The sequence below is a fragment of the Ursus americanus genome, chromosome 9 (genome assembly GCF_024610735.1).
Source record: "Ursus americanus isolate L20-20 chromosome 9, mUrsAme1.1.p, whole genome shotgun sequence".
NCBI lineage: Eukaryota > Metazoa > Chordata > Mammalia > Carnivora > Ursidae > Ursus > Ursus americanus.
This window is the reverse complement of record NC_142135.1, coordinates 80540993-80559898: the sequence shown is the minus strand read 5'-3', so window position 1 is coordinate 80559898 and position 18906 is coordinate 80540993. Positions and strand designations below refer to the sequence as shown.

General features: G+C 37.8%; 2 pseudogenes; both read right to left on the bottom strand.

Annotated features, from left to right (window-relative positions):
- Positions 1-960: 960 nt before the first annotated feature.
- On the bottom strand, positions 961-1677 carry LOC123786786 (olfactory receptor 4F6-like; annotated as a pseudogene).
- Positions 1678-12839: 11162 nt separating this feature from the next.
- On the bottom strand, positions 12840-13789 carry LOC123786832 (olfactory receptor 4F21-like; annotated as a pseudogene).
- Positions 13790-18906: the final 5117 nt, after the last annotated feature.

The window sequence follows — 18906 nt, the reverse complement described above, 5'->3', positions numbered from 1 at the left end:
AAAAAGCTAAAATAACAAAGCAGAACAAGTGAAAGGGAGATATGAGACATGAGATACAGATAATAAAGCATGATGTTAACAAATGTATCAATTATAGGGCAGGATAGCCTGAAAACAGTAATATGCTTATCCTGAGAAACAAATTTATTTACATCATTATCTATTATGTGTGACACTATTACTGACATGGTTGTATTAAATTCAGAGTGCCTGGGTGGCTCAGTAGGTTAATTGGCTGCCTTCGGCTGGGGCTGTGATCCCTGGGTCCTGGGATGGAGCCCCAAGTCTGACTCCCGGTTCTGTAGGGGCCCTGCTTCTCCCTCTCCTTCTGTCTTTCTCCCTGCTGATTCTCTCTCTCTCAAATGAATAGATAAAATATTTAAATATATATGATAGGCTCCATTTTCTCTCCTGTTAATGAGGATAAGATGTCTTTCACCTTCATGCCATAGCAGTGAACACAGATGTGAGCTGCTCAGATGCCCCTTAAAAGAAAAACTTGTTGGGGTGGCTGCGAGGCTGCATGGCTCCCTGGTTAAGCACCCACTTCAAATCTCAGCTCAGGTGTTGATCTCAGGGTTGTGAGTTCAAACCCTGAATTGTGTTCCATCATGGGCATGGAGCCCACTTAAAAAAAGATTAGGGGGTGGCTCCTGGGTGGCTCAGTTGGTTCAGTGACTGACTCTTGATTTCAGCTCAGCTCATGATCTCAGGGTCCTGGGATCCAGCCCTGTGTTGGGGCCCAGGCTGGGCAGGGAGTTGGCTTGAGGATTTCTCCCCCTCTGTCCCTCCCCCCTGCTGGCACACAGCATCTGCTCATGGTCTCTCTCTCTCTCTCTCTCTCAAATAAATAAATAACTCTTGAAGAAGGAAGAAGAAGGAGAAGGAGAAGGAGAAGGAGAAAGAAGAAAGAAGAAGAAATACTTGTTGCCCCAGCTGTCAGCTCCTGCAGGATTGTTGTCAGAGCATGTCCTCATCCAAAGACTGATTGCAGTGGGGAGTGGCTAGGATGAAGGTATAGGAGAGGATGAGCAAGGAGAAAGCAGCCAAGGAAATGAGCCCACTATTAGCAGTGACTGTGAACACCAGTTTATAAGTATCTGCACCGGCAAATTTGATTAGCCAAGGTATGTCACAGTAAAAGCTATCTAATAATACATTACAGCTACAGAGGGGCAAGCTTACCACAAAAGCCAATTGGGCCAATATGTGAATGAGAACAATGGTCCAGACAACCACTAAAATCAAAATGCATATTCATGGGCTCATGATGGTCAGGTAGTAGAGAGGCTTCCATATGGCCATATATCTGTCAAAGGCCATGGCAATGATAGTACATCTCATTGTTTCCAACAGCATAGCAAAAGAAGATCTGAGCTAGATAGCCCCCAAAGGAGAGGACTTTCTGCTTCCTGAAAAGATCACAAAGCATCTTGGGTGCTGCAGTGGAGCAAAATATCAGGTCAATGATGGAGAAATTGGCTAACAGAAAATATGCGGGGGCGGGGGGGTGGTATAAGGGTCAGAAGTCACAGTGACCCATACTAAAAGGTTTCCCATCATCCTAGACATATATAAAAGATAAGAAAAGCAAAAAAGAAGGAGCTGGATCTCCCAGGAATTGGAGGGTCCCAGGAACACAAACTCAGATACCCCGGGGTGATTGGCCCCATCCATTGGCTCATTTGGTAGGTTCATGTTCCTGATACCTAAAGAAAAAAAAGTGATAGAATTCAAATTAATACTATTACATTAATACCCTCTATGGAAAAAGTATATAAAATTTGGAAGTCAAATATTACCTGAGCATTTCACAAAAATCAAATAACATCCTTTTGGCCACTATTACTGTAGTTACATATGATGGTAACTGAGTTGCCAAGTGCCTTGCTAACACAAAGAATGGTGCCTAGGAAAATTTATTTAAGTGACAAGTCTTTCACATCCCATGTAAATTATTTTTTCTGATCACTTTTTGGGAGTAGCAGATAACTCAAATTTAGGTATTTAAGCAAATGGGAGTTTTGGTAGTATAAAAAGCCAAATAAATTTGGAACATCCCATCCTGTCCAAATATAATGAGCCTCAATGAGGTACATCAGAAAGAAGAATTGGACAAGGAAATTGCTCAATAGAGAAAAGACCTGGAAGCAGGAGAGAGCCATGTCTTTTACCCTTCAAAACCTGCTCAAAGATTTCCTTTTCCAGAAGCCTCTCAGTATTGATCCCCAGCATATATTGATGATTCCATATATTTTTGGCATTTTCAGGTACTGATCCAAGCAACCCAGAAAGAAAATGTGCATAAAAATAAAATCAGTGATTTATCTAAATCCATTTCAAGTTAATTTCTGTGAATGGTGTAAGACAGAGGCCTAGTTTCATTCTTTTGCATGTGAATATCCAACTATCCAGCACTATTTATTGAAAAGAATATCATCTCCAGTGAGTAAAATGTTAGTGGTAGAACCTAAGTGGTGGGTAGGCAGGTATTCACCGTAAAATTGTTTCATCTTTGCAGTATGTTTGAAATACTTTCAAAATAAAATATTGCAGAAGGAAGGGAGGAACATATCTAATAAAATGATGATGTTCTACCAAAAAATGGCATGCAAAGTACAATCTGCAAAATCTCCTAAAGCCATTTGGGGTGAGGGGGAGTCCATTAGATTGTAAATCTCTTAAAAGCCAGGATCTAAACATGGAATTTATTCATTCAACCTATTTTTTGTCTATTACCCATGTGCTAATTCCTAGACAAGGAGTTTGGAGCCCAAAGAAGAGACACACACATGCAAACAAAGCAATTTAATCCAATCTGGATAACAGCAATACTATAATTCATGTTCTATGCAGTGGGTAGTAACATAGAAGAAAGAAGCCCTAAATCTACCTGGAGAAATCTGGGCAGATTTCCCAGGGAAAGTAGCATTTGAGTAGAGACTTAAAGAGTTTGAGAGAGGAATGAATGGGAGGTGAGAGTTTAGGGTGCCTGGGAAGACATTCCAGGAAGAATTCCAGGAGGAATGCAGCATGTGTCGTGGCATGTTTGGTGTGTTTGAGAAACTATAGGCATTTAGTACTAATGGAACATTACATACAGGGTGGAGAGTGGTAGGAGAAGAGACAGAGAGCTTTTAAAAAATATTGTGCCCACCCCAGACCAATTAATTCAGAATCTTTGAGAGATGGTCCAAGAGTCTAAGTATTTTTTGAAGGTACATCAGGTCATTCTAAGCCACGGCTGCTGTGGAAAACCACCACTCTACCCTATGCTTCTCTTTGTACTCCCATAGAATCTTGTGCATCTTTTTCTTTTTTCTTTCTTTCTTTCTTTCTTTCTTTCTTTCTTTCTTTCTTTCTTTCTTTCTTTCTTTCCTTCTTTCTTTCTTTCTTTCCTTCTTTCTTTTTCTTTCTTTCTTTCTTTCTTTCTCTTTCTTTTCTTTCTTTCTTTCTTTCTTTTCTTTCTTTCTTTCTTTCTTTCTCTTTCTTTTCTTTCTTTCTTTCTTTCTTTCTTTCTTTCTTTCTTTCTTTCTTTTTCTTTCTCTCTCTCTCTCTTTCTCTCTCTCTCTTTCTTTCTTTCTTTCTTTCTTTCTTTCTTTCTTTCTTTCTTTCTTTCTTTCTTTCTTCCTTTTAGAGAGGAAGGGGGCACAGGGGTAGTGGGAGAAAGGGAGAGAGGGAATCCCAAGCAGGTTCCAGCACAGAGTCCATGTGGAGCTCAAGCTGACAACCCTGAGATCGTGACCTGAGCCAAAATCAAGAGTCGGACGCTCAACCCACTGAGCCACCCAAGTGCCCCCTTTGTGCATCCCTTTATCACTATACTTACCTCATAACATGGAAACTATTCCTCTGTATCTCACAGAAAAGAGGTTCCTCAATGGCAGGGATGCTTTCTTATTTTTCTCTTTATCTCCAGTGCCTTGAACACTTTCTGGCACTTAGTAAATACTCGTAAGTATTGTTAAACTGAGCAAAACTAAAATATAAAGGATAAAATTAGACCAAAGCTCAAATATTAACCTCTCTCAGCGTCTCCCCAAAGCCCATTCATATCCATGACCCACAAACTCCCTTTCCTTCACCTGTGATGACAGATAGCATATGCTTTATGAAATACGCCTATAATCAGTCAGCTGCCTGATACATTATCCTTAAGCCGTTGTCTGAAGCAGAACAATTGCAAACCATGTAATCATCTATTTGATTTTAGGTGGGAAAAAAATGTATATTAGTTAATAAAATCTTAATTTTTAAAATAAACAAATGATATTTGAAAACTCAAAATCTTACAGAATGACTCGATAGAAGAAAAATTATCAACTAATATTTTTAATTTTAAATAAGTTTTAATTGTATAGAAAGCACATGAGTCTATTCTCATTTTAAAAGTTAGAACACCACAGACAAGCCTTTTGTTCATAACCCTTAATCCAGGACCCCTGCCCTCTTCTCTAGGGGTAAATGACATGTGGTATGTATTCTTCCAGACTTTTTACATTTATATCTATTCACCTGTGTAAATACATATGACTTGAGTTAATTTCTTTTTTAGATATTTTTATAGATATTTCAGGGTATTGATCAAAGTCCAGACAGGAAGAGATGTCACATTCAAATGGGTGATTGAAGAGAGTTGACTACAGAAATCGTATATAGGAGTTTAGGCAGCCAACAAAGCCAACTTTTGTTGGTTATAGGAGCCAACAAAAGACTGTAAAGTCACCTAGGGCTGGCAAGAAAAGTGACCTTTTATCATTTCTGGGGGTACAGAAGGTGAGGAAGGAATGGTTTCTAAGACCACAAGTAAAATCTGTAGGTGGAGAAGAAGGTGACCCAATAGGAGCTGTGAAAATAACACAATTGCTTCCGTAACTTATCACAGGCCTATAATACATATTGTAGTGTAGGATCTTATCGTTCCAAGGAGTAGTGCCCCAACTAGCACTGTCACTGCACTCAGCAGGTCATTCCACTAATCTGTCACTGATGGAGCATGCAAGACTAATGAGCTCCATATGTGTGTGAGTGTACTTCATTTGCTATAAAACATATCCCCTGGTAAGATGCAATGTTGTATAGATATCAGAGTAATGCCAAGACATTCTATAAATCTGCAAATGACTGGGCTGGCAGATACATTGAGGATATATCACTCAAGAGTTTGATCAGAGAAGTAGAACTACTATGAGTGATTTAAAAGAAGGAATTTCTCATAGGGATTAGACTTTATGCAATGTGGAATTCATTAAGCAGTCTAGGTAAGTATGTTACCACTGAATGTCATGCTGGGCCTGAAGCCCAGCAGTCTACAAGGGAAAATGGACAGGAAGTGAAGATGACCAATGACAGACTTGAACTGTGTCTCCCACTGTTTCTAATTTTGATGATGCAGGTGGCCTACTGAATAGACTGATACCCTTCATTATAAAGCTGCACTTGCATCTGGCCCAGGACTTAGAGGAACTGAAGATGGAGATCCAGTAGGAGCTAAAGGAGCTAGAAGCCCAAGCCGTTGTCCCATATCAGCAAGGTGAGCCAGCCACAGGTATGAGCTATAATGGTACTTGCCCTATACTGTCCTTCAGACCAAAGATGTCTACTGCTTCACTTCCATCTTTCAAATCTCACATAAACATTTCTTGTGGCAAACTCTAACATGGAAACATGCATGGAAGGGAATTCTGGAAACGTAGCTCTGGTTTAGCTAAATTGACAGAGGATGAAGCCATGAGAACAGACTAGCAAGGCAAATCCATTGTGAAATACATATCTATTTCTTGGGGCGCCTGGGTGACTCAGTTGGATAAGCATCCAACCCTCGATTTCAGCTCAGGTCATGATCTCAGGGTTGTGAGATTGAGCCCCGCATCTGACTCTGCGTTGGGCGTGGAGCCTGCTTAAGCTTGTCTTTCTCCCTCTCCATCTGCCCCTCCCCCACTCTCCTTCCTCTCTGGAAAAAAAAAATATATATACATATGGGTGCATACGTATACATGTGTGTATCCATATGTGTGTGTCTGTGTGTGTGTGTGTCTGTGTGTGTATATATATATATATATATATATATATATATATATATATATATACATACACATATATATATACTCCTGCTAGGATAAATCACTGCCTGATAAAAAGACATCCAGTGTAATCAGTGAGCTAGCTAATTCCCCCAGGGAATGGTGCCAAATTGGTTTCAGCCATTGACAGTTTGGGACTCAGCAATGGTAGTGAACAGATTCACTTTATTGAAGGAAAGTCCTTGGTAGTGAGCCCACGCATGGTTTCCATCCCTGTTACCATAACCACTTTGCACATGAGTCCAGTGAGCAAGCACTGGAGTGGTTAGGGGCAGAGGCTGACTGAAATTTAGTGAATGGGTATCTAATCCACATAATTAAGAGCCTTCTCTAAAATGGATGCCCTCTACTTTGCATTTACATGAAATTATCTTCATTGAGCACAGGATTTAATTAACCAAATCTAGCAGGCCATTTTTAGCACTCCAAGTACTCATGTCAATACATTAATTTCTGAATATCAGGTGAGTACGTGCATAAATAAACCCTACCTGACTTAGTCTCATATTTTGTCTTTTGCAGCCTAATAATCTTAGAATTCACTCACATATATGTTCATCAGACTTTAGCCAATATTGGCAAGATCCTACATTATTCTACTACAACACTATGTATTATCAGAACAGTCCTTGTACTTCTCTCTTCAGAATATGTTGGGACCTATCTCTTGTAATGGTTCTAAACACAACAGTTCCAGATAAAACCAAAAATATATTTTTATTCAAGGAAAGACTGGTTCATTCAGACTTCAATGAAGGTATTGCTCTGCCAGAAAAAAAGGGTAAGGAGTTGGGAGATCAAGTGACTGTGACATTTGCTTGTATATGGTTTATAGCCTTGCCTTTCACTTGAACTTTACTCCATACAAGCACAAGTGATAATTTAAGTAAAAGTATATATCTTCTTGTCTGGGGGATATGTGCCACATAGGATCAAAGTCCAATGTGCCCCAGACAAGGAAGATAGACAGTTACTCCTCTATGTAAACTTTCCATTCCCAGAATCCCATGGTGAGAGGCTGTTTCCTGGGACTTCTCTTTATGCAAATAGTTATTTTAGGGTTCCACCAGGAAAAAAAAATGTCTCATTCAAGTAGAGTAAATGGGGAAACTATAATCAACAAGGGATAGGCAGTAATAAAGGAAATCAGCAAGGAATGTTAAAAGTATCCGGGATTTGTAACCACAGGGTGCTATTACTATCCCTAAAGCTGATAAACAATGGGAGGGAACACTACCATAAACCAGAGAAAGAGCTATAGTAATAGTATAAGGCCACCAACAAGATCTGAGGGCTTTAGTGGAGGAATGCAGTATTGTCAACACAAAGTTCGGAAGGGAGGATGCTGAGGGTCTTAATACCCAGGTTTCACTCTTCATGTCCTCCAAATCTCTACAATAGCCTCCATTAACTCCACCCAAGCAGAAGTCAAAGGGCATAGCAACTGGTTGATTTAGTCTATAAAGTTCAGTTTACAGGGCACAGAGGAGAGTAGGCACAGTGAAAAATAGATATGGAAAGACAATTAGAGAATAGCCATCAGAACAGTTTAACGTTCTCCCATAAGTGAACATCTGGGTTTTCCCAATGTTGCTTTAAAAATTGTTATATGTGTTGTTATACATATGTCTGAGTGCTTCCAAAGGATATATAATGAGAAGTGGAATTTCTAGGAAATATTTTATGCAGTTTCATTTTTAATATATATTGTTAAATAGTCCCTTGACCACATGGAAGCCCCATGACCACAACTGTTCAATTAATGAACAGAAAGAATACATTCAGATTTGTAGTCATATGAGAGACACATCAGTTAGGACAAAGGATAATTACATTAGCAATGGACAGAGCTTATTGATGACTTCCTTTCTACTGTGTTGGTGGACTCATGACCCATAAAGAGTGGAACTACCGGATCAGAGGAGCCCTGGGTGTTATCATGATAGGGCTTGGATCCCTTATAAACCCAGAAAAAATGTGTCAACATCTTAGCCAATAAACCTACATTCTAACTTGGACCTTGTTTCCAGATTTTGAGACTGGTATCTTTATGCCACAAAGCTGAGGAAATTTCTACATTTGTCCCACACTATGTATGGGCTTTCAGCCCAGAGAATTTATTTAATTTGAATTTCCCTAATTAATAGTGAAGTTCAGCATTATTCATACTTTTTTATTTTAAATTTTTTAAATATCTTAAAATATGAACTGTTTATATGTCTTATATATTGAATGCTTGTATCAGGGTCCCACCAGGAGAAAATGCCATATTAAAATGGAATAAATGAGGAAAATCTAATTTAAAAATGTTTTGTAAATAAGAGGTAATCTGACTCTAGCTTTTTCCCTCGGGTTTGTCTCTTAAAAGATCTGAAGTGGTCACTGTGCCTCAGCTCATTTATAAAACACGGGCATTAGAATCATGGAATTGATAAAATCAAGATCTTAAGGATCATTTACAGTGAGATCCAGTCTGTCTTAGAAATAGATTCTATCAAAACCTGATTGGAACCAGTTTACCACCCTGTTGGTTCCCTCATTGGTATGTTATATAAGAACTGACAGTGTTCACTTTATATGAGTTATATTATTAACTTTTTGAAAATTGTTCTTTGACTGCTCTGAAGGTCCCATCAATATATCCAAGTGGACTCACTTTCTGGAGCCAATCAACTGTTTCCTAAGGAATGCTCCTCATAGGATATTTAAGCCAAGCATGTCTCTTCTTGGTTCACATAATGAATCACAACCAGCAGTAAAACATTACTTTCACTGACAATCTGATCTTTGTGTTGTTTTTCTGCTTTGATAGTTTTTTGTTTATTTTTGGTTCTTGGCCAAGTTTGGTTCCAATTCTGGTTTGCACAGGACTGATAGATTATTTCTCATTGGTTGCAACAGAGAATATGAATTTGGTTTCATGATCTGATTATTTGGTAATCTCTACTGGGATGGTAAGGACCTATTCTCTACCAGATGAGAGATGAAAGATAAAATTTGGTTTGTTGGGTGACTTTTTTTTTAAAATCTGTCTCCATTTTTTCAGTTTGTCTTATTTCCATTGGATGTAGAATTTGTCTTGTTTCCATTGGAAACAGAATAAAATTTCTTTAGAGATCTAGTGTGAGATTTTGTGTACCAATCAATCTATACTTTTAATTTTTTGGTAAACCCAAGTCTTGATCAGTAGCTGAAATTCTAGAACTGACCTAGTAGTTTTATGTGTGACTGTGTTTCTGTAATTGAGGAACCTTTTCCTCTCATTCTACGAATGTGAAATATTTTCCTACTTCTAGGATATATTAATAAATATAAACCCTCCTAAAGGAGTTCTTTTAGTCTTGCCTTGTGGAGATTTATAAGTGCTGACTTAAATCTACTATTCCCCAAGTTTCGAAAAAATAAAGCCAGATTTCTACTGTTTTACATATGTGATGTTTTTCACAAAAAAAAAATCTCATAGAAATTATGGCTCAGGATGTTTTTCTATGGCTCAGAACACTTTTATGTGAGAATCCAAATACAAATAATTGAAATAAAAGTTTGAACACAGACTGGTTTGGTAGCATGTTTTATAAAATAGCTATAGGTCTGTTTGTGATTTTATCAGAATGGAGTATAAAGGAAATTTAAAATTATGGAAAATGTAAAATCAGGTGTTCAGTCATTTGGAAATACAATTCAGTTTTATAGTGAGTCTACTGAAATATAATTTCTAAGATCCTGACTTGTTTTAAGATTTTGATTTAGTGTTAATAAAGGAATTAGTAGATATTCACTGGATAATTTTTAAATGAGATCGAGTATTAAAACATTGTGTGTGTGTGTGTATATCACTTTACTCATACCTTTATAGGGTGTATCTTTGGATCATGTTAATAAATTTGTTTGTTTTTACTGCTCCAAGAATAAGAGACTCTTAATTATAGGAAACAAACTGAGGGTTGCTGGAGGGGAGGTGGATGAGGCAATGGGATGACTGGATGGTGGGCATTAAGGAGGGCTCTTGATGTAATGAGCACTGGGTGTTATATGCAACTGATGAATCACTAAATTCCACTCCTGAAACTAATAATGCACTATATGTTAACTAAATTGAATTTAAATAAAAAAATTGTTAAATAATAATAATAATAATGTTTAATGCCATTAGGAAGGTGTAATTAGGATGTTTGTGACAACAGAGGAATATATTTTAAACATTCCTGAGCTGCCTTAGTCTATTAACACAATAATATATGAGAGGCAATTCTTAATTACCCACCTTTAAGTTAACAGATCCATCTTTTTTTTTCACTTTTACATGTCCATTTATTAAACAAGAACTCCGTCGTGACAATTTAAACAGTATTTATTAGCGATTAGTGTTGAGAAAATTATTTCCCTCTACATACAAAAATACAGATTTGAACACTATGAAAACAGGCAGGACAAGTACCATGAAAAATAGGTCCTTCAAAAGAAATAAAGGGACAAAACTGAAGGCAATGTGAGGCTTTGTCTGCTGTCAGGGACAAACCACCAGGAGCTAAGGCTTTGGGGCCCCAAAACCACTCCAAATGGATAGAGTCAAACCCAACACCAGGGTTTGAAAAGCCAGGATAGCCAACAACAGCATAAACCAGTGTGTGCCAAATGAGCATCACCTCAGAATGCCCCACAGCTGTGTCCCAACCAGTAAAGGAAATAAACTTTTAAGAAGCAAAATGTAATAGTTATTAAATTAACATTGCTCCCTGAAAGTGCCACCAGGCCAAGTACCAATGAATAATCACATTGGAGTTATTAGCCATCTGACTTGACTTCCTCTGTTAAAATAATTACATATTATGACCCTTCAAAAGGACAAAAAAAAGCTACAATTTTGTTTCAATAAATCCATTCCTTCATTTTGCAACAGCTTAGCTAGTTTACTCGAGATTTTTCTTGACCAGACAGAACCTGCATCCTACAGGGATGGGAAAGCCAAAGGAACAGCTAGTGTTAGCTGAGTCTTGATTTCATCAAGCTCCTCACAGCAGGGAATCTATTTTGTCCAGACAGAAAACCAGAAAGGGTCACCAAGCCTGCCCCAGGCATCCATAAATCAATCTGAGATCTAAAGAGAAGGCCAGCTGGCAGAGGCTGCCTGTGCAGCCTGAACAGATCCATCTTCTTGACCAGACTTTAGTCAGGCTCCTCTGAGCTCTCTTTTCCACTAGCCCTCAACTCCACTAAGCCCCATCCTTGCTGGGCTTGCATAGACCAATTATAACTAGAATCCTATTAAGTCAGTTTAAAGAAAACCCCTCGCGTTTGATATCTGGTTCTTAAACACCTACTCTCAATATCTGATCATTCTGGCCTGCCTTTAGCAAGAATCCTATTAGGTCGGTTTAGCCAGAAGTCTCCCCTTAGTAATTTCTATCCACCAACCACCTCCCATCTGCTTTTTGGCTGTAAATCCACACTTGTTCTGCTGTATTGGATATGAAGCTCGATTCTATACAGAGGTTCCTTTTCCCCTATTGTAATAATTCTCAATTAAAGCCAGTTTTTCTCACTTAAACTACTGCTGTCAGATTCTGGGTTTTTTTTTTTTCTTTTTTTAATAGAGTGCTGTCTGTGAAACAAAAGTTAAGTTTCTTTGGTTAAAGTCATAAAATGGATGATTAAGACTGGTAAGAGAGGTAATTGCAAGGTAATAGGATCTGGTTTTGTTTATTCAGTGGGATAATGGACAGATTTATTCTGACATAAAATGTCTGGTTATTCCAGAATCTGAAAGAGGAAGACAAACTCCAATGTAGATAGAAAACTGTAGAAGATTCAGGAAGTAAATTCTACTTGCCTTGGTTTCATATATGTGTATATGTTTTTTTTTAAATAATGAGAGTGAAAATAAACAATGATATATGTTAATATTTTGGCAGTTTGCAAAGCCCAGTTTTAATTACTTTATTTTTAAAAACAGAAATGCTTTATGACCAAATACTATATTGAAGCAAGACCAGAATTTGGTTTCCTCTCATTTACAATAACCTGAAATATTACCTTGGTATATTCATTCTCCTGTTGACTAAAGACAGTAAATGTTATTCTTTACCTTCTGTGTAATCATCCAAGTTAGCAGAGATTCTTTAGCTCCCCAGAATAACTTTTTTTTGTCTTATGCTGACTTTGTGTGCTCTATTATTTTTAAAATGTGGTTAATTGCCTATGAAAGAGCTGAAGTTCCTTCAGTTTATTTTGAATATATTTCACTCTGATTAATAGATAGATATACTATAACCATTCCCTTTCTAAGAACCTGTACTACCTGCACCACTGTTGCGGGGTGTTTTGTGTCTACCAAATATATGAGCCGAAATCCTAATCCCCAATACCTGTGAATGTGACCATGTTTGGAAATAGTCTTTGCAGACATAGTCAAGTAAAGATGAAGTCATACTGTATTAACGTAGACTGGGAGATACTTCATGTTCTGAAGGCCTCAAAGAAGTATGCCATCTTATATTTCTAAAATTAGTTCATATAAATACTGCTCCTTAGGAATTTAGTCTTGAGATTACTATAATCATTGGTTTAAAAATACTTCCTGTGTAACTCTCTCTTTTCAAAAGTGAATGTCCCTCCCCCCTGAGTGAAAAACAAAATAGACCCAGTATCAGTTGTATATTCAAATCAAGAAAAGACAAATAAGAGCATTTTTCTAAGTTTGACCATCAGTAATGAACATCAGTAATTAACAAGGGCTCTTCACAGTACAGGCATCACTTAAGAGATCGTCCTGTAATTTACTAGCTGTCTGCATAGCCTCCTCATTGCCACCTTCATTTCTTGATTCCTGAATGTAGAGATGACCGGATTCAGGAAAGGAGTGAGAACAGCATCAAAGATGGCCAGAAACTTATCCAGGTGTATAGTGGGACTTGGCCATGTATAAAAAAAAAAATCAAAGGACCAAAGAGCAAGAATACCACAGTGATGTGAGCTGACAGTGTGGACAGAGCCTTGGATGAACCAGCTGAAGAGTGTTTCTGAACAGTGAGAATGATGGTGATGTAGGAAATGATCAGTATGAAGAAGGAGCCAACAGAGATGAGTCCACAATTGGCTGTGACCATAAACTCTAGTCGGTAGGTGTCTGTGCAGGCAAGTTTGATGAACCGAGGAAGGTCACAGTAAAAGCTGTCCAATACATTAGGACCACAGAAGGGTAAGCCTACCACAAAAGCCAGTTGAACCACAGAGTGGATAAGGCCAGTCATCCAGGCAGCCACTAAAAAGAAGATGCATGTTCTTGGGCTCATGATGGTCAGATAGTGCAGAGGCTTACATATGGCAACATATCTGTCAAAGGCCATGGCAATGAGCAGCACCATCTCCACACCACCAATGACGTGGATAAAGAAGATTTCAGTGATGCAGCCACCAGAGGAGATGACTTTATGCTTTCTGAAAAGGTCATAAATCATCTTGGGAGAAGTGACTGAAAAAACTCCCAGGTCAATGAAGGAAAGGTTGGCCAACAGGAAGTACATGGGAGAGTGCAAGTGAGGGTCAGAAGTCACACTGAGCATGATGAAGGAGTTTCCCATCATGTTTGCCACATAAAACGTGGAGGAGAACACAAAGAGGAGAAGTTGGATCTCCTAGGAGTTGGTGAGTCCCAGGAACACAAACTCTGACACCATGGAGTGATTCATTCCATCCATTGGCTTCATTGGCACTGCTACCTGAGGAAGGACAATAGGAGAAAATGTAAATTATGATAATTATGTTAATAAACTGGGAGAGAGGTCAAAATTATGAAAGCCTGCTTCTACTGTAGAATTAGAACCGACCTGATATGCTCATGGCCTCTCAAACGTGATTACCCAGAAAAATTGGTGGCTGTCAGGTGGAGCTGCTCTCTACCACCAGGTTGTCTCTGCATTTGATACCCTCTGCTTCCTCTCAGGTTTGATGCCGTGATTACTCTTGAGGTGTAACAATAGTCAACATAAGCCCCAGTCCCGTAGAACTAATCACTATTGCAACCCTTTCCAAGTCCGTAAGCCTTTATCTGGAAGACAGACCCTTCTTCTCTTCCATCCCAGTCCCCACCTCTGGGAGTATATTCATCTTTAATATTACTTAAATATTTACAATGTCTACAAAGTCTTGCTTTATTATTACTACCACTTTTTTTACTGTCCCTTGTTTATAATGGAGTATAGTCCTAACTCACCAACTCAACTATGAGCTTTTTGGAAGAAGGAATTATGACTTACTCATAGTTGGACTCCCTGAAGCAGTGGAAACTGTGGTCTGCAGAGTGGTGCAGGTCCATGCACATTATCAGTTCATATCATATTAGGTATAAAATTTGTGAGTGTTTAGAAATCTCTCTAGAAATTTAACATTACAGTGATGTCCAAGTTTCTGATTTTGCATTTACAAAAGTATTAGTCTATTGAAGTAAAAGGCTTAGGGGTGCCTGGCTGGCTCAGTCAGAAAAGCATACAACTCTTGATCTCAAGGTTGTGAGTTCAAGCTCTAAATTGGGTATAGAGATTACTTATATAAATAATTATTTTTTAAAAGAAAAAAAGTAAAACCTTAAACTTCAACACAAGTAAATTGAGCAACATTGCCTTAAGATACTTAACACCTGATGTGAAAAGCTTAAAACTATGAAAGGTATCATAATGTAGTGGAAATGATATTATGAAAATCTCTAAAAAAGAATCACAGAAACAGCATAGCTTAGTAGGAAGAATATGGGTTTTGGATTTTGATTTCCACAATTTATGCAAATGTTCAACCACTGATAGGTTGATCTTGGAAAAGTTACTTAAAGTCTCGAGCCTCAGTTAATTTATTTATGAAACTGTAATTAATAATTAATGTATCTTAGTCATATGGCTATATTAAGTATTCAGTAAATGTTAAGTTTACTTCTTTTTATTTCACTTGCCCATAATAGCACTCTACACAAGACATAATTAATGAATGAATAAGAAAACAAAATAGGTTAACCAATAGGGATCATCAAACTTCCATATCATAAAATATATTTCAATAAATAATTATTAATATAGTGGTCACATTCTCTTAGTAGAAGAAATTAAACTATCTTCCATAAGTTCGATTGATTTGCTCTCAAAAAACACTATTTCTTATTAGTACTTACCACAAAGGTAATTTATTATTATTTGTTCCATATATCGTTCCCAACTTGGCTTAAGCCCCATTAAGTTGTGGACCACATCTGTCTTGTTCAACCCAGGGTATCAAAAATTTAGAATCACTCCATGGGGCACCTTAGTTGCTCAGTCAGTTAAGCAACTGACTCCTGATTTTGGCTCAGGTCATGATCTCAGGATTATGAGATAGAGCTCAGCATCAGGCTCCACACTGCGCATGGAGCCTGCTTAAGGTTCTCTCTCTCCCAACCCCGCTGCCCTGTCCCTCTCAAAAAGAAAAAGAAAGAAAGGAAGAAAGAAAGAAAGAAAGAAAGAAAGAAAGAAAGAAAGAAAGAAAGAAAGAAAGAAAAGAAAAGAAAAGAAAAGAAAAGAAAAGAAAAGAAAAGAAAAGAAAGGAAAGGAAAAGAAAAGAAATTTGTAATCACTTCAGAAACATAACAAGGACAAATAAATATTAGCTGAAAGGGTGAATAAAATATATTTGCTTGGTTTAGAGAATGACCATGTGAGGAAAGACAGAAATCCAGGAAAGTGAAAATTTTGCCTGAAGGAAAGCCAAAAGTAGGAATAGAACTAAAAGGAAGTCTTCAATCTAGTCAAAGAGACTGAAATTAATGAGGTCAACTTCGGGACCTACTGATGAACTTTAGGAAATTCAGGAAAATCTCTAGTCATTATAGATCAGAAAATAAATATGCAAATATGTTAAATAACTTGACCAAAACCATAAATTTACTTAGTGTTAGAGCTTGTATTAGAACCCAGGTCTACAGACTCCAAGATCAGTCCTCTTTCCAATTCCCTACTTTCTTTCATTTATCTGTGACTTACTGAGGATACAGCCTGAACAAAAACATGTGGCAGGGTGATGGTAGAAAATTGTTGGAGGAAAGATGAGCCCCTTGTAGCTGATGACAGCTCTTTATCGACATGCTGGTAGCTGATGTCTTGGCCTCCATGATTAATCATCCCTGACAACTGTCCATCAACAAATTAATGTACTTCAGTGTCCTGGAAAACATGGGTGTTCTCAAAAGCATTTGTTCTTATTCTACTTGTTCAGGCAAATGCTCTCATTTAGAACAGATGGTTTTTTGGATGAACTCAATATAAAACGCTAGTTTAATCTGTTCTGCTCAATCTTTTCCTCCCTGGAGGGACTGAGACCCCTGAAGAGGGTCCAGCATGAGCTAACCACCTAGAAGCTGCCATTATGTTGCCTGCACTCAAGTTCTACCTCCTTCGTGAAATCATTCTTGACTCCATCAGCCTGAGTAGTTTTCAGTTTCTAGAGTTTCATTTTTTTTTTAAGATTTTATTTATTTATTCGACAGAGATAGAGACAGCCAGCGAGAGAGGGAACACAAGCACGGGGAGTGGGAGAGGAAGAAGCAGGCTCCTAGCGGAAGAGCCTGATGTGGGGCTTGATCCCGGATTGCCGGGATCACGCCCTGAGCCGAAGGCAGACGCTTAACCACTGTGCCACCCAGGCGCCCCTCTAGAGTTTCATTTTAACCCCCCAAATGAATTATAGGACTACTCTATCTATAATATGTCTCCATAACCTCCGCAGTGCCTAGAATAATGCTGGAGAACATAACAGGTCTTCAGTAAAAAGCCTGAGTTTCCCATTTGAGTACAAGTGTACTGAGGTTGATCATCAATCTCAGCGTGGATGCAGGGACTCCAGACTTTATCTAGGACTTCATATTAAATATAGGCTCTATTTATGATTGCATTGTTCTTTGAGTTCATCTCTTTTAACTCTTACATCTTATAACAATCATTTCTATATTTTTTAAAGAAGCTACAATGGAATAATGAAATGACTATAGTCTTCAATACCTGAAAAACCGTATTTCATATTCTGTCAGCTAGTAACTTGGTGACCTTGAGTAACATACATTTCATCTCTGGGTCCTTTTCCCATCTGCAAAATGGAGAAAATAGTGTCTTACAGAACTGAAAATTGAGAAAATGCATGTCACCAAATCTAGTTAATTCTCTTTAATGCTAGTTGGTAACAGAAATAACCTGTGTGTCCATAGTGAGGTCATATATAAGTAAATTTTTGTAAATTAATACAATGGGTTGAATTATTTGAGAAGTAAATGAATGAACAAGATATATATTTATCACCATGGAAAAATCTCAAAAAATATAATGTTGAATGAAAAAAATCAAATTGTAAAATCATACATGTAAACTGAAATAATTTTTGTAAATTCTGGAACACTCAATAAGTATTACATATTATTAAATATAAATAAATATATAGGTAGTAGGAGTATGAAAGTTTGAATAAGAAGGATATCTATCCCACAACTTCAGAATAGTGTTTTTCCCTGTGGAGGAAAATGGAGGAATCTGACAACATGAGTGATTTCGATTTTTTTGTAATGATTTACTACTCAAGAAAGTCTGATAAAATGGCAGTTGTTTATTGTTAAATCTTGAAGTTAAATACACAGTGCCAATCATATGGTTTTGAGTACTTTTCAAAGGATTGAAGTATGTTTCACAATTTCTTTCTAATTTAACACATCTTCCATGTATTTGCTTCTTTCTCTTCTAACTCCCCTCCTTTCAACAGTTATCACTAAATCTACCACAAAGCCTCATCAAGATTCTCTCCTTCAAGTGTTTCTGCTGCTCCAACAAAAATCTATCTGCTCTCAGAATAAACCCAGTCATAGTATTAATGGTTTCATGATTCCTCTTTTGCCTCCAGATGAATACAACCTCATAATAAAGCATTCAGACCCATCTGGAGTCCGGGCCTTTCCAACCTCATTTCCTATCTCATTTTATTACATCATTTCTTGCACCCCGTGATCCAGCAATATCTATTTATTATCTGATAATGCCACATAATACACATGCCTCCATGCCTTTAAATATACTGGTACTTCTTCTTCAACTCCCCTTCCACCCTTTCCACCCATTTCTCTTCTTTCTGGAAGAGTATAATACATAACTCAAAGTAAACACATGCTATACTTTTTTTATAATAATATTTTTTATTATATTATGTTAGTCACCATGCAGTAAATCCCTGGTTTTTTATGTAAAGTTAGATGATTCATTAGTTTCTTATAACACCCAGTGCACCATGCAATACGGGCCCTCCTTATTACCCATCACCAGCCTATCCCATTCCCTACCCCCTCCCCTCTGAAGCCCTCAGTTTGTTTCTCAGAGTCCATAGTCTCTCATGCTTCATTCCCCCTTCTGATTACCCCCCCTTTCTTTATCCCTTTCTTCTCCTACCGCTCTTCCTAGTTCTTATGTTCCATAGATGAGAGAAACCATATGATAATTGTCTTTCTCTGCTTGACTTATTTCACTTAGCATTATCTCCTCCAGTGTCATCCATTTTTAAATAATAATATTTTTTATTATATTATGTCAGTCACCGTACAGTACATCCCTGGTTTTTTATGTAGAGTTCCATGATTCATTACTTGCAAATAATACCCAGTGCACCATGCAGTACGTGCCCTCCTTAATACCCATCACCAGCCTATCCCATTCCCCCACTCCTCTCCCCTCTGAAACCCTCAGTTTGTTTCCCAGAGTCCATAGTCTCTCATGGTTCATTCCCCCTTCTGTTTACCCGCCTTTCTTCTTCCCTTTCTTCTTCTACCAATCTT